A 14,466-nucleotide genomic window follows, 5' to 3' on the forward strand; every position below is an offset into this window, starting at 1 on the left:
CGCTGTGGTCAAAATACGCCGGGAGGCACCGCCAGCCTGTTAGCGGTGCTCCCGTCATTTTGGCCCTGGCGATCAAAGACCGCCAGGGTCATAATGACCCCCTATGGCTTTCATAACAACACTTATGACTTCTTAAATTAGATCATTTCTGAGAACACTTGTCATGGTAGAATGGCGAATTATAGTTAATGCAGTGTGGTGAATATGGTGACAAAACTGCGTACAGAGCTCCACAACTTATAGTAAATTGGTGCATAAAATATTATTTTAAGTTATAACTGTTGGTGCGTAAATTATAAATTTAAGTTAGAACTATACCATTAGAATTTCTAATGTTTGTATAGTTAAAGTTGGGTTTGTATAGAAGGAATAAATAACTTTTTCCTAACTACAACGTATCCTTAACCTTTGTTTTTTTTCATTGAATTTAAATGTTTTAATTTTTTTTAATAAGAATGTGTTTCAAATTGTTGTGGGGACCATGGTGGCCGGCGAGGAGGCAGGTCGCTGAGCGCGCGTGAGTGGAGAGGCCTGGCCAGAGGGTGCGGAAGCTGAGTGAGGCACTCGGATGAGTCGGTTTACCTGTGGCATGGAGGAGAGTGCAGCCAGCTTCAGAGTTACTGTGGTCTGGGCCCGCACAGTCCTGGAGGTCAGAAAGGGCCGTTCAGCTGTTATGCACATCCCTTTCCGAGGAGGTCGAAGCAGTGCCAGCGGCATAGTCAGCACAAGCAGGGTGCTGACGGCAAAGGGAGGTGCAGCCGATGGAACGACTGTAATCAGGGTGAGAGGAAGAGGTTTTGCTAGCCAAACCCCACGAGCACAAGAGGAGGAAGTAGTGTGCTCGTCAGGAGGCAGGAGGAGGCGAGGTGAGAAAAGTCTTCGGGGGGAAAAAGGTTGTATGTGCCAGCGGAGCGGAGGGCAGCACCAAAGGTAAGAGTGAGGACTGGAGGGGGGTGCCAGGAGAGTCTGAAGAGGACACCCTGGTGGAAAGGGTGCAACAAGAGTTTCTTTTAGGACAAAAATAGGAAGGGTGCAGTGTATTTCTTCCCTCAAAGTTGGGGAAAAATAACTTGGTAGCAAAGTTGGGGAAGAAAGGGAAAGTGAAGTCCCCTATTCTTGGGAGACCGAAGATTACCCCTTCATTAAGGTCTTATTTTAAAATCCTCCCTTCAGTGGGGTCTATTGGAACCCCAGGTGATTCCTGCAGTCCTATCGAGGCGGGGGGATATAAGGAAATAGAGTCTCTTGCCAAAACGGTGTTGGACAAGGACACTGAGGTAAAAGAAGTGGAGACGACAGTGGCTGTGGAAAGCGGTGAAAAAACAAAAGGAAAGAACCCAGTCCTGAGTGTAAATTTTGAGGTTCAAGACGAACTGGCCGGAGAGACCCCCCTCTGTAGAGAGCTTCTTAAGCAGGGTCGAGGCACAGAAAGAAAGCAAGGTACTAGGTCAAATGCAGGCTACAATGATGGAGGAATTGGTGCATACTCAAAAGAGCTCCCCCATAGAAGGAATGATCACAAAGTTAACGGAGGAGATTAAAAAGGGGTTTTCGGTGTCTGAAGCAAACCAACCCGGAATAAGAGAGGCCTCTGAAATATTGGAAAAACCTTGATTTGTTGCCTAAAAGAACACATGTATTGGAAGATACAGTAGAAGTTCTGAAAGGAGACGTAGAGTCGAATAAGCAGGAGTTGCGACAGTTGAAAGTTAATGAGCAAGAATTGCAAGAAAAGCTGGAACGGTTAGAGAATGTGGCAAGGAGAAATAACTTGAGAATTATAAATATTCCGGAGGGAGTGGAATAAGACAATATTAAGTCATATATAGCTTGAATATTTGTCAGGACAACGCATGCTTGGCCCATGCATACCTGAACAACGCGGTCGGAACAACGTCCGCATTGTTACCACTAATGCCCTAACAACAATTTTTTGTTGGAAAGGCATGCCTGATAAAGGCATGCATGGTACGGCATGCATGGTTCCAGCATGCGACCCCCCCCAGACCTCCCCATTCTACCCCTAAAACTACCACAACCCCACCACCCGACCCTAAAACCTAAAACTACCCGACCACCACCCCTAAAACTACCCTGACCCCCCACTCCACCCCTAAAACTTAAACTACCCCAAACCCCCACCCCTAAAACTACCCCAACCCCCACCCCTAAAATCGAAAACTACCCTGACCCCCCACGCCGCCCCTAAAATAACCACGTCCCCCCACCCCGCCCCTAAAAACGAATAGTACCCTGACCCCCCATGCCACCCCTTAAACTACCCTGACGCCCCACCCCACACCTAAAACCAAAAATACCCAGACACCTCACCCCTAACTACCCCAACCCCCCACGCCTGCTCCTAAAACTACAGCGACCCCCCACCTCTGCCCCTAAAACTACCATGACCTCACCAGCCCTCCCTTAAAACTACCCCGACCCCTCCATTTAGCCCCTAAAACCTAAACTACCCCGACCCCTACCCTAAAACTACCCCGACCCCTCCATTCAGCCCCTAAAACCTAAACTACCCCGACCCCTGCCCCTAAAACTACCCTGACTCCCCACCCCGTCCCTAAAACCTAAAACTACCCAACCCCCCTCCCCGCCCTGCCCCTAAAATCAAAACTACCCCAACCCCCCACGCCCACTGCTAAAACTACAGCGACCCTCCACCCCTGCTACTAAAACCTAAACTACCCCAACCCCCACCCCTAAAACTACCCCAACCCCCACCCTGCCCCTAAAACCTAAAGCTACCCCGACCCCACACCCCCACCCCAAAAACCTAAAACTACCCCGACCGCCACCCTCACTCCTAAAAGTACCCCACCCGCCCCTAAAACTACCCGACCCCACCCCAAAAACTAAAATTACCCCAACCTCCGCCCCTAAAACTACAGCGATCCACCCTACCCCGCCCCTAAAACTACACCCACCCTGCCCCTAAAAGCTAAAACTGCCCTGACCCCCACCTCACCCCTAAAATCTAAAATTTACTCCAACCCCCACCCCTAAAACTACCCCGACCCCCCACCCTCTCCATTAAAACCTAAAATTATACCAACCCCCCACCCCTAAAAATCAAACACTTCTCTTTGTTCCGCACATGCGTGATTAAGGCAGAGGAAAACAGGGTTGTTGTTCAGGAAAGCGATGTTCCGCTTTCTTGTACAAACCACCTCGTTGTTACCCAGTTTGGGCTGCTTCCCATATAGTTTCACTTATAAAGAGTGCACTGCAGTTGGATGAGACTGATATGGCTATTGTTGCAGATATTCAGAGGATTCATAGGGACTCCCTCAAGAGAGATCCCGGTAAAAAGAAGCCACGCAAATTCTTTTACATTTTCAGACCTATGCACTAAAAAAAGAGAAGATTTTGTAAAAAGCATTAAAGCAAAAATCACTAAAAGGGAATGACTTCTCTTTTGAAGTTAGGTTGGATCTTGCCAGAAGTACTCTTAATAAAGAGTGGGAATTGGGGGAACGTCTTGAGGACTTCAAGAAATTAGGTGCTATAGCTCAACCTGAAATCCCAGCCTTCTTGCGTGTGATGTATAATAACAAGATATATGATGTGAGAGATCAAACAGTGGATGAATTATTAGAGATTAGGAATGGAAAATCCTAGATGAGAAGGTTGAGTTCAGTCTCTCACAATCCTCTGGCCAGATATCCCGGAGGTGCTCTAAACCTGGGCATATCATCCATCCCATAAGGAGATACCAAATGGCAAAATCGCTTGGAAAAAAATGTGAAAAGATGATATGAAACAGAGGGGGGGGGGGGGGGCTAGTAGTCTGTTATGAATCACAACTTGGACTCTGAACGGGCTGAGAATTAGAGGAAGAAGAAACAGAATTTCGCAGTACCTGAAGGATGCCCCAGCGCATATTATAATTTTTCAGGAGACTTATCTGATGGGAAGGGACTGTTCAAAATTGTTTAAAGCTCAAAAGTGGATTAAAAACTTGGTGGGTACGGAAAATGATTCTAATATTAGGAGGGTGGGTATAGTGATTAGGCAACAGATTAATGCAGTAGTGTTGAATGTAGTTTCAGGCAACGCCGGACGATGGACCATAGTTAAGCTTCAGGTATACAACACAGTATTCACTGTAGTTGGGTTCTATGGTCCGAACTGCGATGATTTAGATCAGATGAGGAAGATGTTTTTCCATCTTTTGGATTTTTATGACCCGGTTATTATGGCAGGGGATTTTAAGGTGCTGATGGGTAATAATTTGGACAGATCATCGAGACCAAGGTTTATAGCCATGTCAAAATCTCAGTGTTTCCTCAAGACAAAAATGAGAGAATTTGGTATGTGTGATATTTGGGGAGTGAGAGCAAGAGGGCAACAAGTTTTCTCATTTAGAAATGAGAAATATGGCCACGCTTCTAGGATAGATTACACCTCGATGGTGGTACTAACAATAAAACTTGCTACAAGAAGGGAGATGAGAAGGTCGACAGTATATCAATCTTTGTTGCTGGAGAACAATATGGTGGCACAATTGCGTATTGAGACAGAAGATTTTTTTAAATGTAATTTAGTATCCTCCCCTATAAGTGTGGTGTGGGACGCATTTAATGCATTTATAAGAGGTAAAATAACAAGCCTTACTATTGTTAGGAAAAGGATGTATAAGATGGAAGTGAGCACATTAGAAGCAGAATTGGCGAATGTGACTGCTTAAATAAGGATGGGGTGGAATCTTTGGATAAGTTGGAAGGTAGAAAGAGATGGTTGAAAACACAATTGGAGGAGGTACTACAGATGAGGTTAAAAAAAAAGATGGGATGCCAGTAAATTAGTTCATTTTGAATATGGAGAGAATTCAGGGAAATTGCTAGCATGGAAAGCTAAGACAGAACTGACCAAAAACAATATTAGAGATATTTCTGGCCGAATGGGAGAGAGATGGGCAAACAGTAATGATATAAGGAAGGCCTTCCCAACTATTTTTCTCAGAGTTATATAAGGAAATATAGTGATAACGAGGGAAGGGGTAAGAAGTTGGGCAGTTTCAGATATATTACCCAAAATTACAGCCAAAGAGAAGGAATTTATGAATAAAAAAATTACTCTGGGAGAGATTAGGGCTGCTGTCAGTGTAGGTAAGGGAGGAGAAGTGGCAGGCCGGATGGTATCCCGATAGAATTGTGTATGTTATTGGGGGAAATTATAGTGCAAGTTATGTCAGCTCTGTTTAAAGAGATTTATGATAAGAGGGGAGACTTCCTGAATCATGTAATGATGCGATAATAACTTTGGCCTTTCCAGATTTGCAGCTATACTTTTGGGCCTTTCAACTTCAAATTATAAGGATGCTCTTTTCCGCCCTTGATATGACAGATGAGGGATGCATGTTTAAGGCTATGTTAGGGGAAGTGAAGGGGGCTGCAAATCATTTCTTGTTTAAATTTGTGGATCCCAATTTAAAAAAAAAAAAATCAAACTAAAAGTGTTGAAAGATGCAGCAAAACTATGGTATAGTGTAAGGTGCATGTGCAAGGTAGAATATTTTAGTCACTGGGCACCTATTTGGGTTTCAACAGGCATGCCAGAGTGTCTCAAGGACATTTTGGCTGCTCCAATTAAGAACGCCGGATTTAAAAACTGGGATGATTTAGTCGAGGAAGGCAGCTTACTCCCATGGGAGGAAATTTGGGCAGAGACAGGTGGGGATTTGTCAAGATTAAAGTATCTCCAACTGCAAGGATGGACACAGAAGGGGTGTAGGAGATTTGGTCTGAAGCATCAGTTAGAGGAAAAGATAATTGGAGACCCTCCCCCAAAAAAAGAAGTAGCCATTTGGTATTGGGAGATGATCGATGTGGCGGACGGTGAATTTAAGTTAGCTCATGATCCGTGGGGATATTTCTTCACAGGTGTACTGTTACAGAATGTGTGGCAGACGTCTATGCATACCCTGTACTCTGTGGTCAAACCGTCCACTTACACAATTCATAGGGCATATGTGTCACCTTGTAAATTGTCAAAAATGGGGAAAGAAGGGGTGGCAAAATGTAGAAAGTGCGGAATGAAAAAGGCCACAGATGTTTATATGTTATGTTTATGGAATGCCCGGAAATACAACCCTTTTGAGAGGCAGTGAGGATAATGATTTCAAATGCTCTGGGAGTTGATATTAAAATTAGCCTTCTTTTAGTTATCTTTGGTAGATTGGAGCATGCAGGAAAGTTAAAAAGGGACACACAGAAATTGTTCTTTTATGCTATATTGTTGGCTAGGCGAGAAATTTGTAGGAAATGGGTTGGCAAGGTACCCCCTTCTTAAATAGAGTGGCTGGAACAACTGGTATTTGCTTTTAGAATGGACACGGCAAGGGGGGTCACTAAGGCAAAGAGATTCTGGTTACCACTTAAAGCTTGGATAGGAAAACACATGGCGACAATATAATACCTTGTCCTATGATTACACTCCTTCTGTTTCTCTTGTAGATGTCTAACAAGTCCGGTATATCAGTCACCTGTCTGAGGAATGAGGAGAGAGAGGAAGGCCCTCCTGGCTAAGGCAGCAGGTTGTTCATGAAGAGTGAGGAAAGACCTGGAGTCCAGGGTGAATTAACACAAAATAATGTGTTTCTAATTGTAGTGTTGAGTGCCATTCAGTTCGGTGTTGGTAAGCAGAGTGTCATAGAGTATAGTGGAGGAGTCATATTGTGTACTGTAGAGTAGAGTAGAATAGAGTGGAGTGGAGAGGAGTAGTGTTGAGTGGCATAGCCTATAGTGGAGTAAACTATAATGCAGCGGAGTGATGTGGTGTGTCGTATAGTGGGGTATTGTATAGTAGAGTGGCATGTTGTAATGTGGAGTGGTGTGTCATGTCGTACAGGAGGGTATTGTCGACTGCAGGGTAGTGGAGTCTAGTGTCGTGGAGTGTTGTTAAGTAGAGTGTTCTAAAGTGCCATACAGTGGAGCAGAGTGTTGTGCAATGTACTGGCATAAAGCAGAGTGCAGTGGAGTAAGGTGTCATACAGTTCAGTAAAATGTCCACCAAACAGGCCAGCTGGTACACCAAAGAACTTAAAACAGCTAAACACTTCTGAAAATAGCAGGAAAGAAGATGGTGTACTAGCAAGGGCACCACCGACAGGAATCCTTCTGTACCTGCCTCTACCTCTATCACCAGCTTCTGAGGCAGAAGAAAGGAGAGGTCATAGCTGATCATATTGATTACAACAAGAAACTCTTCAACATCATCATCAGGGAGCTCTCCAACCCTACAGCCCCTGAGAAGAGCATCATCCCTTCGCAGTAGCTTTACGACAACAACGCTAATTTATTCCACAACAAGATCTCTGCCATCTTCAAAACTTCAAACCCCACCCTGAGCCTACTGATTTCCTCAACCAACACACCCCCTACCGCAATCTGCTCACCACCCAGGAAACTGCTGCTTTAATGAATTCCATCCACCCAGGAGCTCTGAATGACCCCTGCCCACATCACATCTTCAACCTTGGAAGTGACAAAATCAACCACAAACTCAACTCCCTGCTCAACACCTCAATACCCATGGTCACACCTTCTCCAGAGACTAAAGGCCATCCACAATGCTGCAGCCAGACTCATCCTTGACCTCCCCTGATCAACCCACATCTACACTCATGCCAAGAACTTCAGTGGGTTACAGTACAGAAGAGATGCCAATTCAAGCAAATGACCCACTCATACAAGACCCTTTACGAGCTAGGACCAGCCTACATCAACCACCACCTGAACTTCCATCAACTAGCCAGACAAATATTCTCTGCCTCCCTATCGCTCACCCGCACTCCTCACATCAACTGAAGCTCCAGCTGAGGCCACTCCTTCTCCTACCTAACAGTAAATGCATGAAACAGCCTCCCCCTGCAGTCCCATACCACACCATCTCTACCAGAAGTCTGAAAAATACTTATGACCTGGCCATTCGACTGAGTCTTTTGCATCCTGCAGTCAAGCTATACAAATCAACTAATTGATTGGTTCAGTGTTGTGGAGTAGAGTGTCATCTAGGAGGGTGGCGGTTGTGATAGAGTGGAGTGGCATGGAATCTCCTAGAGTTGAGTGGAATAGGGTAGCATTGAGTGGGGTTGTATAGACTGGAGTAGTGAAGTACAGCGTGTTGTAGAATACAGTAAGCTCTTGTACACTGGAGTACTATAGAGTGGAATATTGTGTGGTAGAATGGAGGGAGGAGCGTTGAGTGCAGTACAGTATGGTAGAGCAGAATAGAGAGGAGTGGCATAGAGTGGAGTAAGGCAGATTGGATTGGTGTACACTGGCGTAGGGTTTAACGGAGTGGTGTAGAGTGGAGGGATGAAGAGTGGAGTAGCTTTGAGTGGTGTGGATTACAGTGGACTGGTGTGTCATATAATGTTAGAAAGTGGAGTTGGGTGGAGTACAGTGGAGTGGCATAGAGTGGAGCAGAGTGTTGTAGTGTGGAGTGGCATACAGTACAGTGTTGTAGACTGTGGTAGTGTGTAGTGGTATAGGATGTTGTAGAGACGAATTACATGAAGTGGCTGGAGTGAAGTGGATGTTGAGTGAGTCGTGTAGGATAAAGTGGAGTAAAGTTGATAGAGTGGAGTGTTTTAATATAGAGTCCAGTTGAGTGGAGTAGAATTGTCAGGCGTATCATACAGTGGAGTAAAGTGTTAGAGTGGAATGCTGTGTCATACATTGGAGTGGATTGTCGTTGAGTGTAGTACAGTGTTGTAGAGTGAAGTAGAGTGAAGTGGCATGGAATGGAGCTGGGTAGACTGGAGTAACACAGAGTGGAGTGGGGTAGAGTTTAGTGGGGTACAGTGGAGTGGCGTACAGTGGAATGACGTACAGAGGAGTGGCATGTCGTAGATTGTTGGAAATTGTCGTAGAGTGGTGTACAGTGAAGTGTCGTGGAGTTGAATGGTGTAGAATGGAGTTGCATAGATAGACTGTGGTAGATTAAAGTGGTATATAGTGTTGTAGAGTTGAGTGGCATAGAGTAGGGTGGCATATAGTGGAGTAGAGTGAAGTAGAGTGGAGTAGTGTGTCATAGAGTGGAATAGCATAGAGGGAGATGCGTAGTGTGTCTTAAAGTGGAGTACAGTGTTGTACAGTGGCATAAATTTGTGTAGAGTGTCATACAGTGGCTTAGGGTGGAATAGCGTATTTACAGTGGAGTGTAGACGCATATAGTGGAGTACAGAGTCGTACAGTTGCATAAAGTGTAGTAGAGTGTTGTAGACAAGAGCAGTGTAGAGTGGAGTTTCGTACAGTGGTGTAGGGTAGGGTAAAGTGTTATACAATAGAGTGGAGCGGGGGAGAGTGGCATAGAGTGGAGTAGCGTGTCACACAGTGCAGTAGATTGGAGCACAGTGTAGTGGTGTAGCATAGGCTGGAGTAGAGAGTTATATAGTGGAATTGTGTGTTGTACAGTGCAGTGGTATGCCGTGTGGTAGAGTGTTAGAAATGTTTGCACAGTGGATTAGAATGGAGTGGTATTAAGTGGAGTAGTGTTGCAGCATGAAATAAGGTAGAGTATAGTAGAGTGTTGTAGAGTTTGATACAGTGGGGTGGCAAAGTCAAGTTTCATACAATGCAGCTGAGTGGAGTGACTTAGTAGAGTACTGGAACAGAGTGTAGAGTGAAGTAGTGTATTATAGACGAAAGTGGAGTCAATTGTGATGGACTGGCATAGAGGGAATTGTGTAGCATGGACTAGAGTGTGTTAGAATGTCATAGAGTAGATGACAGTGTTGTAAAGTGACACAGATGGAGTACAGTGTTGTACAGTGGAATAGCAAAGTGCAGTAGAGTTTAGTAGAATAGAGGGGCGTAGAGGTGTAGAGTGAAGTAAAGGATCATAGAGTGGAGTAGACTCGAGTGGCATAGCCTGGAGTGGAATAGAGTGCAGTGTTGTACAGTAGTGTCATGCCATAGATTGTATTGTAGAGTATCATGGCATAGAGTGTTGTGGCGTAGAGTGACGTGGCACACAGTGTAGTGTCCTGAAGGGAGCTGGCATAGAGTTGAGTGTCATACACTGGAATAGCATATAGTGGAGTGGAGTATAGTGGAGAGCGCTAGAGTGGAGTGGCATACAATGGAATAGCAAAGAGTGAAGTGGCATACACTGAGGTAACACAGAGTGGAGTAACATACAGTGGGGTTGCATATGGTGGAATAGCGTAGAGTGGAGTGGCATATAGTGGAATAGTGTAGAGTGAAATAGCATACAGTGGAATACCATACAGTGCAGTGGCGTACACTAGAGTGGCATATAGTGGAGTGGCCTAGATTGGAGTGGCGTACAGCGGAGTGGGTTAGAGTTGAATTTGTCCTAAATGAAGAGAACCCATGCTATGACCAAATCAGGATATGGAAACGTACCATCAATGACATTCTCCTGATCTGGACAGGTACAAGAGAAGATGCAACAACCTTTGTGAACTTGTTAAATGCTTTAAATCCTTTTTTGAGATTCACATCAATGATAGGTGACACAGAACTCTCCTTTCTCGATCTCCTCATATCTGAAAAAGACAGCTTCCTAAAGACAGAAGTCTTCTAAAAGCCAACTGACAGGAACAACCTGCTACAATTCCACAGCTTTCATCTGCGTTCTCTCAGAGAGAACCTACCAGTAGGTCAATTCCTCTGCCTACAACGTAACTGCACAGAACTGACAGACTACACCAAACAAGCTAAGAAACTTACTAATAAACTTCGGGCCAAAGGCAACCCTGCCCATCTCACCAGAAGAGCCGAAAAAAGAGCTTGTTTCAGCCATAGGGATCTGTTGCGGCAACCATCGGTACGAGCTGATAAAAAGGACAGCCTAATTTGTGTAACCACCTTCAATCCCTTATCAAACAAAGTTAAAAAGATAATCAAGGAAGATTAGAAAATCTTAACATCAGGGGGCCTTCCCTTTGAACCCCCACTCAATGCCTTCAAAAAAGCAAAAAGTATCCGTGACATGGGGTTTGAACCCCCACTCAATGCCTTCAAAAAAGCAAAAGGCACCCGTGACATGGTAGTCCGTACTCGACCACGAGACAGGACTCCTGTAAACAAACAAATGACATTATGACACCTAACGCCACCAACCGGTCACTTCCCCTGTGGCAACTGTAGTGTGTGCCAATTCACAAAAAAGACTACCAAATTGGAACTCAGTTTGCAGACACCCTGGGTGTTGAGGACCCTCACAAACTGCAACAGTAGAAATGTCATTTATATGATAAAATGCCCTTGCCAACTCATGTATATCGGCATGACCACCAGGAAAGTGGGTACACGCATCTGCGAGCATCGGAGTGCCGTTAGATGCAAATGGGATGCAACCCGTCTAACAGAACATTACATTACGAACAGCCATGATCCATCCTGAAGACATGGAGTGGTATGTTATAGACAAACTCAGCGATCCGACCACAAATATGAAACAAAAACTGCTATTTTATTAACAGAGATGGGTATGGAGGCTGAACACAGATGCTATGGGACTCAATGATAATATCCAATGGTCAGCTCTGTAAACCCTTAGCAACATTCCCCTGTCTCTTACCTCCCCCTTCCTTTTCTTCCCCCTTCTTTTTCCCCACTCCCTCCTTTCCTATTCTCTCACCCTTCTTTCTTTAAACTGCAGAAAACCTCTCTCTACCCCTTCTTTCAATCCTCTTCTCTCTTGTTGTCTCTCCTTTCTGTCTTCTTTCCCATTTTTCCCTTCCGTTTCTTTCCCTTTTTTATAACCCCCCCCCTTTTTTTGTCCCCCCCAAGCCCCCTCTCTCCCTTCCCCCTCTTTTTCTCCCCCCTTTCTCTTCCTCTTCCTTTTTCACTTGTTTTCCTTTTCTTTTGCTTCTTTTTTTCCGTTTTTCATTCCCCTTCCCCCAACCCTGGGTTTCCCTCTTTTATGCTTCTCCCCGCCCGACACGCAAGCCTCTGAGTGCAGGGACTACAATTCACAGCACTCGGGGGCCCGGGCAGACCCACATCGTCTCCGAAATACTTACTTCCTCCCGGCAGGCCCGGTAGCCGGGTGCTCCTGTCCCCGGCGGCCGGAAGCTGCACAGAATCTACGTTTCAGCTGAGGCACGCCTGAGCTCAATTTACACAGATTAGCCGTCCTTTTGAAACCCCAGGTAAGACCATACTAATAGGCTTTCCTTGCCCCAAGTTTTATATCTCTTGCATGTGTATGTGTGTTTTTCCACAGCATGTTTCTGACACCTTCAGTGTGCTGTGGTTTGGAGTGAAGTGGCACAGATATCTCACGACCGTTTACTTGTTTTCTCTTTTAGGCCATACCCCCTCAAATTCTCTAGGTAGGCCCATTTTCTAAGAGCACTTATCTTTCCCAACGAACATACAATTTTGCTCCCCACCCTTGAGGATCCATGACCCTGATGAATGCCCTAGACCTTTTTGGCTCTTATTCGCACACTTGTACTAATTATGAATCATTAAACACCAAGTCAGTAAACAAATAATATTATTCATTACAAATTATATACAGTCCAGGAAAGGTTAGAATAGATCCAATTTATAATACAAACATGAAATTAATGAAAATAATTATCCAAACATAATATTAATAAGATGAATTCTCCAATAGTCCATATTCTCACAATGAAATATTAGTTGCTTCACAATTGTAAATTTGAAAAGATGTTCATTAATGTTCAAAATTAATATATTCCATCCAAATATTATTCATGAAATGAAATGTCCATCCCGTCGTCCTGTTGTCAACACGTGTTTCATCCCGGGAGTACCCTTGGATTTCGTCAGGACCTCCTACAACAATATTTATATACATACTCTTGTAATACATATCCAAAGTATCACAATACTAATCTGTATCTAATAAAATTAAATTTAAAATTAAAATTCAATTTAAAAGTGCAGTGGGAACCCTATTATATTACCTAATATATTATATCACACCTCATTTCTTTGTGTTCTTTGTGAGTCAACATACCTGGGTGAACACGATATTATCTGTGACAATTACCACTTTTAGTGAACAAACTTTTTTTGAAAGTGACATCACATTGGTGACTGTGCCCCTCTTCCTACTCCAGCATTATCCTTTATAACCTCCATGTGAGCCAAATCCATGCTATAGCCCTACCTTTTTAGAGGGCTCCACTTGTTGAATTATTGCTATATCCCTTGTTCTCTAATTATCTTATTAGGAACCTCTACTGAAAGAAAATTAGATATCAATTCTCCAAATCTCCACCAAATCCGCTTATATAAGTTCTCATAATTATACCCATTTTACCTCTTACCGTTGTTATCTATCTCTAGGATGCCTATTTTGGTCAATTATTCTATATTATTGTATCTTGCACGCGAGTACGCTCCTAGGTTCGTCTCAAAGTACATCCAAGCCGCAGCTCCTCGGCTACCGACGCTTTATGCCGCTGTCTAATAATAGAAATCGAAGACGGAATACTACGTAAAGACGCCCGTACGTTCCTGATAATAAAAATAAAAAACGGACTCCGCAAGTCCGAAATTTCCTCTTTAATATGCTTGTATTTCGAGGCTTAATAAAAATCAAAAACGGACTACTACGTAAAGACGCCCGTGCGTTCCTGATAATAAAAATAGAAAACGGACTCCGCAAGTCCGAAGTTTCCTCTTCCTTTGACAACAGGACGACGGGATGGACATTTCATTTCATGAATAATATTTGGATGGAATATATTAATTTTGAACATTAATGAACATCTTTTCAAATTTACAATTGTGAAGCAACTAATATTTCATTGTGAGAATATGGACTATTGGAGAATTAATCTTATTAATATTATGTTTGGATAATTATTTTCATTAATTTCATGTTTGTATTATAAATTGGATCTATTCTAACCTTTCCTGGACTGTATATAATTTGTAATGAATAATATTATTTGTTTACTGACTTGGTGTTTAATGATTCATAATTAGTACAAGTGTGCGAATACATACTATGTAGTTGGAGGTAACGTTATGTTACTATATTGGGGAGATTGGAGGGTGCAACCCTAGTATTTGGCACCGTGTACTGCAATATATTATTCATAGCTGTATTTAGGGGGGCTGGAGCGCCTTATCACTCGTAAATCACCCCCACATATATATTGACTTTTTGGCTCTTAGTGTGGGCAGAAACATGCTGGTCCCCATTTGTTATACCCCTTGAGTCATCATACTCAAAGGAGTCCCCATCCCCGCTTTTACTCTTACCTACGAACACCTACATTAAAACATTTGAACAAAATAGGTGATTTGTAAGGTAATTTTATTTTTCACTACCCTTTTCTGGATCCCTTGTATTATCCAGCAAGGTTAAATCTCAGCACTCCCTCTGCAGTTCTTTTAACAAAGAGGTTGAGTCCGCCCAGGTAGTATCATCTTACCTGGGTGGGGCTAGGTGGTCATATGATGAAGCATGACACTACAATGTGTGTGAGAC

The 14,466-nt window shown here is 43.7% G+C and overlaps 1 protein-coding gene across 2 annotated transcripts in view; it reads left to right on the forward strand.

Moving 5' to 3' along the window:
* The first annotated feature begins 757 nt into the window (after positions 1-757).
* The window catches only part of ITK (IL2 inducible T cell kinase), a 296,941-nt gene continuing 283,232 nt past the window's right edge, over positions 758-14,466 (forward strand). The window contains exon 1 of one of the 2 annotated variants that reach the window (XM_069199642.1): positions 758-866. The gene's annotated coding sequence lies outside the window, so the exon portion shown is untranslated. The other variant, XM_069199643.1, reaches the window with a different exon arrangement.

This window comes from Pleurodeles waltl, chromosome 7 (assembly GCF_031143425.1).
Source record: "Pleurodeles waltl isolate 20211129_DDA chromosome 7, aPleWal1.hap1.20221129, whole genome shotgun sequence".
In the NCBI taxonomy this organism is placed as follows: domain Eukaryota; kingdom Metazoa; phylum Chordata; class Amphibia; order Caudata; family Salamandridae; genus Pleurodeles; species Pleurodeles waltl.